We start from the raw sequence: 15,399 nt of genomic DNA, 5'->3' as shown, positions 1-15,399 counted from the left end.
CCCGAAGTCACAGACTCATCCTGAACTCATCCTGAACTCATCCTGGACTCATCCTGAAGTCATCGCGGACTCATCCTGAAGTCACGAACTCATCCTGAACTCATCCTGATCTCATCCTGAACTCATCCTGAACTCATCCTGAAGTCATCGCGGACTCATCCTGAAGTCACGAACTCATCCTGAAGTCATCCTGAACTCATCACGGACTCATCCTGAAGTCACGAACTCATCCTAAACTCATCTTCTTTGTAAAACTCATCCTCGACTCATCCCGAAGTCACGGACTCATCCTGAAGTCACGAACTCATCCTGAACTCATCCTGAACTCATCACGGACTCATCCTGAAGTCACGAACTCATCCTAAACTCATCCTGAACTCATCCTGGACTCATCCCGAAGTCACGGACTCATCCTGAAGTCACGAACTCATCCTGAACTCATCCTGAAGTCATCGCGGACTCATCGCGGACTCACCACCACGAGCGCCGAGGCCGGCACCAGCATGGCCAGGCTGATGGCCAGAGCAGAGGCCCAGGCCGGCAGGAAGTCACCGCTCTGCAAAGACAAAGGTCCCCCGTGTAGCCTCCAGCAGGATGTAGGGGCAAGTGCTGAGACAAAGGTGCCCCGTGTAGCCTCTAGCAGGGCTGTAGGGACAAGTGCTGTGAGTAGCAGTGTCTATAGACACACAGACAAAGGTGCCCCGTGTAGCCTCTAGCAGGGATGTAGGGGCAAGTGCTGAGAGAAAGTAGACCCAGGTAGCCTCCAGCAGGGACGTAGGGCAAGTGCTGTGAGTAGCAGTGTCTATAGACACACAGACAAAGGTGCCCCGTGTAGCCTCTAGCAGGGATGTAGGGGCAAGTGCTGAGAGAAAGTAGACCCAGGTAGCCTCCAGCAGGGACGTAGGGGCAAGTGCTGTGAGTAGCAGTGTCTATAGACACACAGACAAAGGTGCCCCGTGTAGCCTCTAGCAGGGATGTAGGGGCAAGTGCTGAGAGAAAGTAGACCCAGGTAGCCTCCAGCAGGGACGTAGGGGCAAGTGCTGTGAGTAGCAGTGTCTATAGACACACAGACAAAGGTGCCCCGTGTAGCCTCTAGCAGGGATGTAGGGGCAAGTGCTGTTAGTAGCAGCAGTGCCCTATAGACACACAGACAAAGGTGCCCCGGGTAGCCTCTAGCAGGGATGTAGGGGCAAGGGCTGTGAGTAGCAGCAGCAGTGCCTATACACAGACAAAGGTGCACCGTGTAGCCTCTAGCAGGGCTGTAGGGGCAAGTGCTGTTAGTAGCAGCAGTGCCCTATAGACACACAGACAAAGGTGCACCGTGTAGCCTCTAGCAGGGCTGTAGGGGCAAGTGCTGTTAGTAGCAGCAGCAGCTGTGATGGCGATTGTGGTGGTGATGGTGGTCTCGATGGCGATGGTTGTGATGGTGGTGATGATGATGGTGATGATGGTGGTGTAGATGGTGATGGTGGTGATGGTGGTGATGGTAATGGTGGTGATGATGGTGGTGATGATGGTGGTGTAGATGGTTATGGTGGTGATGGTGGTGATGGCGATGGTGGTGATGATGGTGGTCTCGATGGCTGCGATGGTGGTGATGGTGATGGTGGTGATGGTGGTGATGGTGATGGTGGTGATGGTGATGGTGGTGGTGGTGATGGTGGTGATGGTGGTGATGGTGATGGTGAGGGTGGTGATGGTGATGGTGGTGGTGATGGTGGTGATGGTGATGGTGGTGATGGTGATGGTGGTGATGGTGAGGGTGGTGATGGTGATGGTGGTGATGGTGATGGTGGTGGTGGTGATGGTGAGGGTGGTGATGGTGATGGTGGTGGTGATGGTGGTGATGGTGAGGGTGGTGATGGTGATGGTGGTGATGGTGGTGATGGTGATGATGGTGAGGGTGGTGATGGTGATGATGGTGAGGGTGGTGATGGTGGTGATGGTGATGGTGGTGGTGGTGATGGTGGTGGTGGTGATGGTGAGGGTGGTGATGGTGATGGTGGTGGTGATGGTGGTGATGGTGGTGGTGATGATGATGATGGTGAGGGTGGTGATGGTGGTGATGGTGATGGTGGTGATGATGGTGGTCTCGATGGCTGCGATGGTGGTGATGGTGATGGTGGTGATGGTGGTGATGATGGTGGTCTCGATGGCTGCGATGGTGGTGATGGTGATGGTGGTGATGGTGATGGTGGTGATGATGGTGGTCTCGATGGCTGCGATGGTGGTGATGGTGATGGTGGTGATGGTGGTGATGATGGTGGTCTCGATGGCTGCGATGGTGGTGATGGTGATGGTGGTGATGGTGATGGTGGTGATGATGGTGGTCTCGATGGCTGCGATGGTGGTGATGGTGATGGTGGTGATGGTGATGGTGGTGATGGTGTCTGTGATGGTGGTGATGGTGGTGATGGTGGTGGTGATGGTGATGGTGGTGATGGTGGTCTCGATGGCTGTGATGGTGGTGATGGTGATGTTGGTGGTGGTTGTGATGGTGGTGGTGATGGCGGTGATGGTGTCTGCGATGGTGGTGATGGTGGTGGTGGTTGTGATGGTGGTGGTGATGGCGGTGATGGTGTCTGTGATGGTCCATCACCTGCACGAGCTTGCGAGCGTGCTGCCAGCGTGCGTGGATGAGCACATCGATGATTTGGTGGAGCAGGAATCCGGTGAGGCCGACCGAGAAGCCGATAAGCCCCATCATGAGCCATCGGTCCCACTCCAACCTGCACGCCGGAGAGATGTTGACTACCTCGCCTGGTCCACAGGAGGTCGTGGGTTCTATCCCAGACCCTGGGAGATGTTGACTACCTCGCCTGGTCCACAGGAGGTCGTGGGTTCTATCCCAGACCCTGGGAGATGTTGACTACCTCGCCTGGTCCACAGGAGGTCGTGGGTTCTATCCCAGACCCTGGGAGATGTTGACTACCTCGCCTGGTCCACAGGAGGTCGTGGGTTCAATTACGTGACCCTGAGAGATGTTGACTATCTCGCCTGGTCCACAGGAGGTCGTGGGTTCAATTACGTGACCCTGGGAGATGTTGACTACCTCGCCTGGTCCACAGGAGGTCGTGGGTTCAATTACGTGACCCTGGGAGATGTTGACTACCTCGCCTGGTCCACAGGAGGTCGTGGGTTCAATTCCGTGACCCTGGGAGATGTTGACTACCTCGCCTGGTCCACAGGAGGTCGTGGGTTCAATTACGTGACCCTGGGAGATGTTGACTACCTCGCCTGGTCTACAGCAGGTCGTGGGTTCGGACCCTGGGAGATGTTGACGACCTCGCCTGGTCTACAGCAGGTCGTGGGTTCTATCCCTGCTGATGATGCTGCTGCTGCTGCTGCTGATGATGATGATGCTGCTTGTGGTGATGCTGATGATGATGATGCCGCTGCTGATGATGATGCTGCTGCTGCTGATGATGAAGATACTCCTGATGATGATGATGATGCTGCTGATGATGCTGATGTTGATGGTGGTCTCACCTGCGTGGCTGACGCAGAAGGTACTGCCGGTACACCAGGCTGTGTGGGGGGAGGTAGTCCATGCTGATGATGATGATGCTGATGTTGATGGTGGTCTCACCTGCGTGGTTGACGCAGCAGGTACTGTCTGTACACCAGGCTGTGTGGGGGGAGGTAGTCCATGCTGATGATGATGCTGCTGATGATGGTGATGGTGGTCTCACCTGCGTGGTTGACGCAGCAGGTACTGTCTGTACACCAGGCTGTGTGGGGGGAGGTAGTCCATGCTGATGATGATGCTGATGCTGATGTTGATGGTGGTCTCACCTGCGTGGTTGACGCAGCAGGTACTGTCTGTACACCAGGCTGTGTGGGGGGAGGTAGTCCATGCTGATGATGATGCTGCTGATGATGGTGATGGTGGTCTCACCTGCGTGGTTGACGCAGCAGGTACTGTCTGTACACCAGGCTGTGTGGGGGGAGGTAGTCCATGCTGATGATGATGCTGATGATGATGGTGATGGTGGTCTCACCTGCGTGGTTGACGCAGCAGGTACTGTCTGTACACCAGGCTGTGTGGGGGGAGGTAGTCCATGCTTTCTGGCTGAGTTTGCTCCGGATTTGCCACTGGGATCTCGCCTGGGGAGTCTTCATCATCAGCAGCAGTAGCAGCATCAGCATCATCAACAGCAGCATCATCAATATCAGCATCAGCATCATCAGCAGCAGTAGTATCATCATCATCAGCATCATCATCATCAGCAGCAGCAGCAGCATCATCATGAGCATAATCATCATCATCACCACCACCATCACCACAATCACCACCATCACCACCATCATCACCATCACCACCCTCACCATAACCACCATCACCACCACCATCACCACCACCACCATCACCACCACCACTATCATCACCACCATCACCACCACCATCACCACCACCATCATCACCACCATCATCACCACCATCATCACCACCACCGCCACCATCACCACCATCACCACCATCACCACCACCACCATCACCACCACCACCATCACCACCACCACCATCATCATCATCACCACCACCATCACCACCATCACCACCACCATCACCATCACCACCCTCACCATCATCACCATCACCACCCTCACCATCATCATCATCACCACCACCATCACCACCATCACCACCACCATCACCATCACCACCCTCACCATCACCACCACCACCATCACCACCACCACCATCACCATCACCACCATCACCACCCTCACCATCATCACCATCACCACCCTCACCATCATCACCATCACCACCATCACCACCATCACCATCACCACCCTCACCATCACCACCATCACCACCACCATCACCATCACCACCCTCACCATCACCACCACCACCATCACCATCACCACCATCACCATCACCACCCTCACCATCACCACCATCACCATCACCACCATCACCATCACCACCATCACCACCACCATCACCATCACCACCCTCACCATCACCATCACCACCATCACCACCATCACCACCACCACCATCACCATCACCACCATCACCATCACCACCCTCACCATCACCACCACCACCATCACCACCATCATCACCACCCTCACCATCATCATCATCGTCGTCGTGCTCCAGCAGTCGCCGCTCTTCCTGTGCGAGGCCCCGACCGAGACCGTCGGACATCTCCAGCTGGGACGCTGCGTCTGCACGCCGCTCCTGGGGCATCGAGTGGGGGGACTGGGGGGGGAGGGGTTAGTGGGGGGGTGAGTGGGGGGGTGAGTGAGTGGGGGGGTGAGTGAGTGGGTGGGGGGGTGAGTGGGTGGGGGGGTGGGTGGGTGAATGGGGGGGTGGGTGGGTGAGTGGGTGGGTGAGTGAGTGGGGGGGTGAGTGAGTGGGGGGTGAGTGAGTGGGGGGGGTGGGTGAGTGGGTGAGTGGGTGGGTGAGTGGGTGAGTGGGTGAGTGGGTGGGTGAGTGGGTGAGTGGGTGGGTGAGTGGGTGAGTGGGTGAGTGGGAGGGTGGGTGGGTGAGTGGGTGGGGGGGTGAGTGGGTGGGGGGGTGGGTGGGTGATTGGATGAGTGGGTGAGTGGGTGAGTGGGTGAGTGGGGGGGTGGGTAATTGGGTGAGTGGAGGGTGGGTGGGTGGGTGAGTGGAGGGTGGGTGGGTGGGTGAGTGGGTGAGTGGGGGGGTGGGTGAGTGGGGGGGGTGAGTGGGTGGGTGAGTGGGGGGGGGTGGGTGAGTGAGTGGGTGAGTGAGTGGGTGAGTGGGGGGGTGGGTGAGTGGGTGAGTTGGGGGGTGAGTGAGTGGGTGAGTGGGTGGGGGGGGGTGAGTGGGTGGGGGGGTAGGTGGGTGAATGGGGGGGGTGGGTGGGAGAGTGGGGGGGGGTGAGTGGGGGGGTGTGGGTAAGTGGGGGGTTGGGTGGGTGAGTGGGTGAATGGGAGGGTGGGTGGGTAAGTGGGGGGGTGGGTGGGTGAGTGGGGGGGGGGTGATTGGGTGAGTGGGGGGTGGGTGAGTGAGTGGGTGAGTGGGGGAGGTGGGTGATTGGGTGAGTGGGGGGATGGGTGAGTGAGTGGGTGAGTGGGGGGGTGGGTGATTGGGTGAGTGGGGGGGTGGGTGAGTGAGTGGGTGAGTGGGGGGGTGGGTGACTGGGTGAGTGGGGGGTGGGTGATTGGATGAGTGGGTGAGTGAGTGGGTGGGTGAGTGGGGGGGTGGGTGATTGGGTGAGTGGGGGGGTGGGTGATTGGGTGAGTGGGGGGGTGGGTGATTGGTTGAATGGGGGAGTGGGGGAGTGGGTGGGTGAGTGGGTGAGTGGGTGGGTGAAGGAGTGAGTGGGTGGGTGAAGGAGTGAGTGGGTGGGTGAAGGAGTGAGTGGGTGGGTGAAGGAGTGAGTGGGTGGGTGAAGGAGTGAGTGGGTGGGTGAAGGAGTGAGTGGGTGGGTGAAGGAGTGAGTGGGTGGGTGAAGGAGTGAGTGGGTGGGTGAAGGAGTGAGTGGGTGGGTGAAGGAGTGAGGAGTGGGTGGGTGAAGGAGTGAGTGGGTGGGTGGGTGAATGAGTGAGTGGGTGAATGAGTGAGTGGGTGAAGGAGTGAGTGGGTGAGTGGGTGAGTGGGTGAATGAGTGAGTGGGTGAATGAGTGAGTGGGTGAGTGGGTGAATGAGTGAGTGGGTGAAGGAGTGAGTGGGTGAGTGGGTGAATGAGTGAGTGGGTGAATGAGTGAGTGGGTGAATGAGTGAGTGGGTGAGTGGGTGAATGAGTGTGTGGGTGTGTATGTGAGTGTGTGGGTGTGTATGTGATTGTGTGTGGTGGGGAGCGGTAGCCTAGTGGTTAGCGCTACGCTGCGCTACGAACCCGGCGACCAGAGTTCGATTCCCGCTCACGGCCAACACCAGTGACGACTTTCTCAACCGGTCCTGGGCCTCCCCTACGTCGACTCAGGCGCAAATGAGTACCTGGTGTAGCGGTGTGTAGTGAACATCGCCACTGGGGAGACAAAGGCGGCCGGGCGTGGTGCTGGCCACCCACCCCCTCGTGTGCCACAGTGCCGGCAGCCTTCACAGGTGCTCGCTAACAGCACTTGCCCCTACAGTCTGTTACAGGCTACACGGGGGATCTTTGTTTTTGAATGGGCGAGTGAGTGAGTGGGTGGGTGAGTGTGTGGGTGAGTGAGTGAGTGGGTGAGTGAGTGGGTGAGTGAGTGTGTGGGTGAGTGTGTGGGTGAGTGTGTGGGTGTGTGGGTGAGTGTGTGGGTGAGTGTGTGGGAGAGTGGTTGAGTGAGTGAGTTGGTGAGTGAGTGAGTTGGTGAGTGAGTGAGTTGGTGAGTGAATGAGTGTGTGGGTGAGTGAGTGAGTGGGTGAGTGAGTGGATGAGTGAGTGTGTGGATGAGTGGGTGTGTGGGTGAGAGAGTTGCTGAGTGAGTGGGTGAGTGAGTGAGTGGGTGAGTGAGTGGGTGAGTGTGTGGGTGAGTGTGTGGGTGAGTGTGTGGGTGAGTGTGTGGGTGAATGAGTGAGTGAGTGTGTGGGTTAGTCAGTGAGTGAGGGTGAGTGAGTGAGTGTGTGGGCGAGTGAGTGGGTGAGTGGGTGGGTGAGTGGGTGGGTGAGTGGGTGAGTGGGTGGGTGAGTGGGTGAGTGAGTGCGTGAGTGAGTGAGTGGGTGGGTGGGAGAGTGAGTGGGTGGGTGAGTGAGTGGGTGGGTGGGTGGGTGAGTGAGTGTGTGGGTGAGTGAGTGGGTGAGTGAGTGTGTGGGTGAGTGATTGGGTGAGTGAGTGACTGAGTGAGTTAATTGGTGAGTGAGTGTGTGGGTGAGTGATTGTGTGGGTGAGTGATTGGGTGAGTGAGTGAATAAGTAAGTGAGTGGGTGAGTGAATGGGTGAGTGAGTGGGTCAGTAAGTGAGTCGGTGAGTGAGTTAATTGGTGAGTGAGTAGGTGAGTGAGTGAGTGGGTGGGTAAGTGAGTGAGTGAGTGAATGGGTGAGTGAATGGGTGGATGAGTGGGTGGGTGAGTGAGTGAGTGAGTTGGTGAGTGAGTGGGTGAGTGGGTGAATGAGTGAGTGAGTGGGTGAATGAGTGTGTGGGTGAGTGAGTGGGTGAGTGACCCTGTGTGTGTACATGTATGTTTACATGTATGTCTACATGTGTGTGTGTACTCACCCTCTCTCCTCTCTCTCTCCGTGTGTGTCTCACCGCGGGTCTCCAGTCCTAGCCACGTGTCCTCTGACGCGCGTCGATCCGGACCTCGCCGGGCCTGGAACCGGTCCCGGCCCGAACCATCAACCCAACTGCACCTCCACCGACCGCCCAAAGGCAAAGGTCGCCCGGGTAGCCTCTTGACGGGCACGGCCCGGGGAGGGGAAGGGGGACGTGGGTAGCAGAGAGCCATAGACTCATCACACAGCAGAGAGCCATAGACTCATCACACAGCAGAGACCCGTAGACTCATCACAGAGACCCACAGACTCATCACACAGCAGAGACCCATAGACTCATCACACAGCAGAGACCCATAGACTCATCATACAGCAGAGATCCATAGACTCATCACACAGCAGAAAGCCATAGACTCATCACACAGCAGAGACCCGTAGACTCATCACAGAGACCCACAGACTCATCACACAGCAGAGACCCATAGACTCATCACACAGCAGAGACCCATAGACTCATCATACAGCAGAGATCCATAGACTCATCACACAGCAGACACCCATAGACTCATCACACAGCAGAGACCCATAGACTTATCACACAGCAGAGAGCCACAGACTCATCACACAGCTGAGAGCCATAGACTCATCACACAGCAGAGACCCATAGACTCATCACACAGCAGAGAGCCACAGACTCATCACACAGCAGAGAGCCATAGACTCATCACACAGCTGAGAGCCATAGACTCATCACAGAGACCCACAGACTCATCACACAGCAGAGACCCATCGAATCTCAGACAAAGGTCTCCCGTGTAGCCTCACACAGACTGTTGGGGCAAGTGCTAGTAGCGAGTAGCAGCAGCATCGAATAAGAAAGCCGGCACACACGGAGAGGGGGTGGGTGGGCCAGTAACAACACGCCACGCCCGGCCGCCTTTGTCTCTCCCCATTGGCGATGTTGACTAAACACCGTCAACAGATAAGTCCATTGTGTGGGGAGTGGTGGCGCAGTGGTGAGCGCATTGCACTGAGACGTGAGTTGGATTCCCGCTCGCGGCCACTATCATCATCATCATCATCACCATCATCATCACCATCATCATCATCACCACCACCATCATCACCACCATCACCATCACCACCATCATCATCATCACCACCATCACCACCATCATCATCATCACCATCATCACCACCATCATCACCACCATCATCATCATCACCATCACCACCATCATCATCATCACCACCATCATCACCACCACCATCATCATCACCACCATCATCATCATCACCACCATCATCATCACCACCACCATCATCACCACCATCATCATCACCACCATCATCATCATCACCACCACCATCATCACCACCACCACCACCATCATCATCACCACCATCATCACCACCACCATCACCACCACGATCATCACCATAACCACCACCATCACCACCACCATCATCATCACCACCATCACCACCACCATCATCATCACCACCATCACCACCACGGTGGTGGTGATGGTGGTGGCACCACCGTCAAATAAATGCCGGGGGGGACAATGGACGAATTGTTTACTTCTTTATTATATGAACGGTGAGTTACACAACGTTTCACACATTTGTCCACAACGTTTGCGCAATACAGTGACAAATAACGGTTACAGAACCATTCTCATAATCACAAGACCAGGGCTCGACCCAGCCTCCCAGTGTCTCTGACACGGCCATCGTGAACCCCCTGAGAGAGAGAGAGACACCCAGACCCAGGGCTTGAACCCAGCCTCCCAGTGTCTCTGACACGGCCATCGTGAACCCCCTGAGAGAGAAAGACACCCAGACCCAGGGCTTGAACCCAGACTCTCAGTGTCTCTGACACGGCCATCGTGAACCCCCTGAGAGAGAGAGAGACACCCAGACCCAGGGCTTGAACCCAGACTCTCAGTGTCTCTAACACGGCCATCGTGAACCCCCTGAGAGAGAGAGAGACACCCAGACCCAGGGCTTGAACCCAGACTCTCAGTGTCTCTGACACGGCCATCGTGAACCCCCTGAGAGAGAGAGACACCCAGACCCAGGGCTCGAACCCAGCCTCCCAGTGTCTCTGACACGGCCATCGTGAACCCCCTGAGAGAGAGAGACACCCAGACCCAGGGCTTGAACCCAGCCTCCCAGTGTCTCTGACACGGCCATCGTGAACCCCCTGAGAGAGAGAGAGACACCCAGACCCAGGGCTTGAACCCAGACTCTCGGTGTCTCTGACACGGCCATCGTGAACCCCCTGAGAGAGAGAGAGACACCCAGACCCAGGGCTCGAACCCAGCCTCCCAGTGTCTCTGACACGGCCATCGTGAACCCCCTGAGAGAGAGAGAGAGAGACACCCAGACCCAGGGCTTGAACCCAGACTCTCAGTGTCTCTGACACGGCCATCGTGAACCCCCTGAGAGAGAGAGACACCCAGACCCAGGGCTTGAACCCAGCCTCCCAGTGTCTCTGACACGGCCATCGTGAACCCCCTGAGAGAGAGAGACACCCAGACCCAGGGCTTGAACCCAGGCTCTCAGTGTCTCCGACACGGCCATCGTGAACCCCCTGAGAGAGAGAGACACCCAGACCCAGGGCTCGAACCCAGCCTCCCAGTGTCTCTGACACGGCCATCGTGAACCCCCTGAGAGAGAGAGACACCCAGACCCAGGGCTTGAACCCAGGCTCTCAGTGTCTCCGACACGGCCATCGTGAACCCCCTGAGAGAGAGAGAGACACCCAGACCCAGGGCTTGAATCCAGGCTCTCAGTGTCTCCGACACGGCCATCGTGAACCCCCTGAGAGAGAGAGAGACACCCAGACCCAGGGCTTTAACCCAGACTCTCAGTGTCTCTGACACGGCCATCGTGAACCCCCTGAGAGAGAGAGAGACACCCAGACCCAGGGCTTGAACCCAGACTCTCAGTGTCTCTGACACGGCCATCGTGAACCCCCTGAGAGAGAGAGACACCCAGACCCAGGGCTTGAACCCAGGCTCTCAGTGTCTCTGACACGGCCACTGTGACCCCCCCCCCCTGCCTTAGACGGTCAATGTGACCCTACGCGTGGAAGTGAAATATTCACTTTGTCTGTCCTTCGTTTAAACCCGTTAAGAAAATAAAACAAAGATACCGCCCCACTCCACTCATCGCCTCGCCTGCCCACACGCCCCACCGACACATTTACGAATAAATCTGGTCTCGGACACGGCTACCAATAAAGATATACTAATCTGGTCTAGTACAGATACCAATAAAGTTATATGAATCTGGTCTAGTATGGCTACCAATAAAGTTATACTAATCTGGTCTAGTATGCTACCAATAAAGTTATACTAATCTTGTCCAGTATAGCTATCAATAAAGTTATACTAACGAGAACACAGCTACCAATAAAGTTATACTAACGAGTACACGGCTACCAATAAAGTTATACTAACGAGTACAAAACTACCAATAAAGTTATACTAACGAGAACACAGCTACCAATAAAGTTATACTAACGAGTACACAGCTACCAATAAAGTTATACCAACGAGTACACAGCTACCAATAAAGTTATACTAACGAGAACACAGCTACCAATAAAGTTATACTAACGAGTACACAGCTACCAATAAAGTTATACTAACGAGAACACAGCTACCAATAAAGTTATACTAACGAGTACACAGCTACCAATAAAGTTATACTAACGAGAACACAGCTACCAATAAAGTTATACTAACGAGTACACAGCTACCAATAAAGTTATACTAACGAGAACACAGCTACCAATAAAGTTATACTAACGAGTACACGGCTACCAATAAAGTTATACTAACGAGTACAAAACTACCAATAAAGTTATACTAACGAGAACACAGCTACCAATAAAGTTATACTAACGAGAACACAGCTACCAATAAAGTTATACTAACGAGTACATAGCTACCAATAAAGTTATACTAACGAGAACACAGCTACCAATAAAGTTATACTAACGAGAACGTAGCTACCAATAAAGTTATACTAACGAGAACACAGCTACCAATAAAGTTATACTAACGAGTACGTTGCTATCAATAAAGTTATACTAACAAGCACACGGCCATCAATAAAGTTATACTAACAAGTGCACAGCTACCAATAAAGTTATACCAACGAGTACGTTGCTATCAATAAAGTTATACTAACAAGCACACGGCCATCAATAAAGTTATACTAACAAGTGCGCAGCTACCAATAAAGGTATACTAACAAGTGCGCAGCTACCAATAAAGTTATACTAACAAGTACGCAGCTACCAATAAAGTTATACTAACAAGTACGCAGCTACCAATAAAGTTATACTAACAAGTACGCAGCTACCAATAAAGTTATACTAACAAGTACGCAGCTACCAATAAAGTTGTATCAATTTGGTTGGACTTACAAATGAAATGGACTCATCTTAAAACGAAAACTGCATCATCATAACTAATGGTAACCAGCTGGTTACCAGCTAGTTACCAGCCGGTTACCACTAGTTACCAGCTGGTTACCACGAGTTTCCAGCTGGTTACCAGCTAGTTACCAGCCGGTTACCACTAGTTACCAGCTGGTTACCAACATCCGGTAAATCATCAAATCATTTGGTCAATCATCTGATCAACCACCCAACCAATCATCTCCACCACCCCCACCACCAACAACAACCGCCATTCGCCACTAAGTGGCGGTGACGTCACCACGACGCTTGTGCCAGGCCACGTGCACCTTGAGGCTACCACGTGAAGTGTCGAACGCCCGCTGGCAGGAGGTCACGGGGCAGACCCAGCAGGTGCCATGGGTTGACTGCTGTGCCAGGCTAGGTGCATGAGGAGGAGGTCACGAGACAGACCCAGCAGGTGCCACGGGTCGACTGACCGAGATGACCGGTTGATGCACCACCTGTGCCCCCTACTGTGCCAACTTGCTGTGCTGTAGCCCCCCACCATCCCCACTCCCACCACCCCCCCCCTCCCCCCAACCTCCACCCCCCACCACCCCAACGTCCACCCAACGTCCACCCTCAACCTCCCCCCGACCTCCCCCTCGCTCCGCGTGTGGCTGGAGCTGCGCAGGTGCATGCCACGGCCACGTGCACCCAGCCTGGCACGAGGGCCACGCGCCCGCGGGCGCAGGGCACGCGGCGCAGGACGCCGGCGGCGGCCATGACAGGCACCGAGGCCCAGGAGAGGTCGTGGCGCTGCCGGGAGACGTCCACGCAGCCCGCGCAGAGACACTGCGCCTCGGGGAGACGCGCGGGGACACGGGACGGGTCCTCGTTCATCCTGCGGGGGGAGGGGGTGGGGGGGTGGGTGGGTGAGTGGGTGAGTGGGTGAGTGGTTGAGTGGGTGGGTGGGTGAGTGACTGACTGACTGAGTGAGTGGGTGAGTGAGTGGTTGAGTGGGTGGGTGGGTGAGTGGTTGGGTGGGTGGGTGAGTGGGTGGGTGGGTGGGTGGATGAGTGGGTGGGTGGGTGAGTGGTTGAGTGACTGACTGACTGAGTGAGTGGGTGAGTGAGTGGTTGAGTGGGTGGGTGGGTGGGTGAGTGGGTGAGTGAGTGAGTGAGTGGGTGGGTGGGTGAGTGACTGACTGACTGACTGACTGAGTGAGTGGGTGAGTGAGTGGTTGAGTGGGTGGGTGGGTGAGTGGGTGAGTGAGTGAGTGGGTGAGTGAGTGAGTGAGTGGTTGAGTGTGTGAGTGACTGAGTGAGTGTGTGAGTGACTGAGTAACTGAGTGAGTGTGTGAGTGACTGAGTAACTGAGTGAGTGTGTGAGTGACTGAGTGAGTGAGTGGGTGGGTGGGTGGGTGAGTGGGTGAGTGAGTGGATGTGTGAGTGACTGAGTGACTGAGTGAGTGTGTGAGTGACTGAGTGACTGAGTGAATGAGTGGGTGAGTGAATGAGTGAGTGAGTGGGTGAGTGAGTGAGTGAGTGGGTGAGTGGGTGAGTGAGTGGGTGAGTGAGTGGGTGAGTGGGTTGGTGGGTGAGTGAGTGACTGAGAGAGTGGGTGAGTGAATGAGTGAGTGGGTGGGTGAGTGGGTGAGTGAATGAGTGAGTGGGTGAGTGACTGAGTGACTAAGTGACTGAGTGAATCAGTGAGTGAGTGAATGAGTGGGTGGGTGGGTGAGTGGGTGGGTGGGTGATGTTGAGGGGAGGCATCAACTGACCTGTAGGTCCATGGAGAGAGGGAGCGCTCGGTGGGTGAGTGAGTGACTAAGTGAGTGAGTGAGTGACTGAGTGAGTGAGTGGGTGAGTGACTGAGTGACTGAGTGAGTGGGTGGGTAGGTGGGTGAGTGGGTGAGTGAGTGAGTAAATGAGTGTGTGGGTGATGTTGAGGGGAGGCATCAACTGACCTGTAGGTCCATGGAGAGAGGGAGCGGTCACGCAGCAAGGAGCTCTTCAGCAGGTCGGGAGACCACCGCGGGCAGTCCAGCGATGGCGCAGAGGCCGCTGACGACGCCGCCTCGAGATCTGGGGGAGGAGGAGGTGGGTGGGTGGGTGAGTGGGTGGGTGGGTGAGTGGGTGGGTGGGTGGGTGAGTGGGTGGGTGGGTGAGTGGGTGGGTGGGTGAGAGGGTGGGTGGGTGGGTGAGTGGGTGGGTGAGTGGGTGGGTGGGTGAGTGGGTGGGTGAGTGGGTGAGTGAGTGGGTGGGTGAGTGGGTGAGTGGGTGGGTGAGTGGGTGAGTGGGTGGGTGGGTGAGTGGGTGAGTGAATGGGTGGGTGGGTGGGTGAGTGGGTGGGTGGGTGGGTGGATGAGTGGGTGAGTGAGTGGGTGGGTGGGTGAGTGGGTGGGTGGGTGAGTGGGTGAGTGGGTGAGTGGGTGGGTGAGTGGGTGGGTGGGTGAGTGGGTGAGTGAGTGGGTGGGTGGGTGGGTGAGTGGGTGAGTGAGTGGGTGGGTGGGTGAGTGGGTGGGTGGGTGAGTGGGTGAGTGAGTGGGTGGGTGGGTGAGTGGGTGGGTGGGTGGGTGAGTGGGTGAGTGAGTGGGTGGGTGAGTGGGTGAGTGGGTAAGTGAGTGGGTGAGTGGGTGGGTGGGTGAGTGGGTGAGTGGGTGAGTGAGTGGGTGGGTGGGTGGGTGGGTGAGTGGGTGGGTGGGTGGGTGAGTGGGTGAATGAGTGGGTGGGTGGGTGAGTGGGTGAGTGAGTGAGTGAGTGGGTGGGTGGGTGGGTGGGTGGGTGAGTGGGTGGGTGGGTGAGTGAGTGGGTGGGTGGGTGGGTGGGTGGGTGGGTGAGTGGGTGAGTGGGTGGGTAGG

The sequence above is a fragment of the Lampetra fluviatilis genome, chromosome 70 (assembly GCF_964198595.1).
Source record: "Lampetra fluviatilis chromosome 70, kcLamFluv1.1, whole genome shotgun sequence".
NCBI lineage: Eukaryota > Metazoa > Chordata > Hyperoartia > Petromyzontiformes > Petromyzontidae > Lampetra > Lampetra fluviatilis.
The sequence above is the reverse complement of the archived record's forward strand: the minus strand, read 5'-3'. Positions refer to the sequence as shown.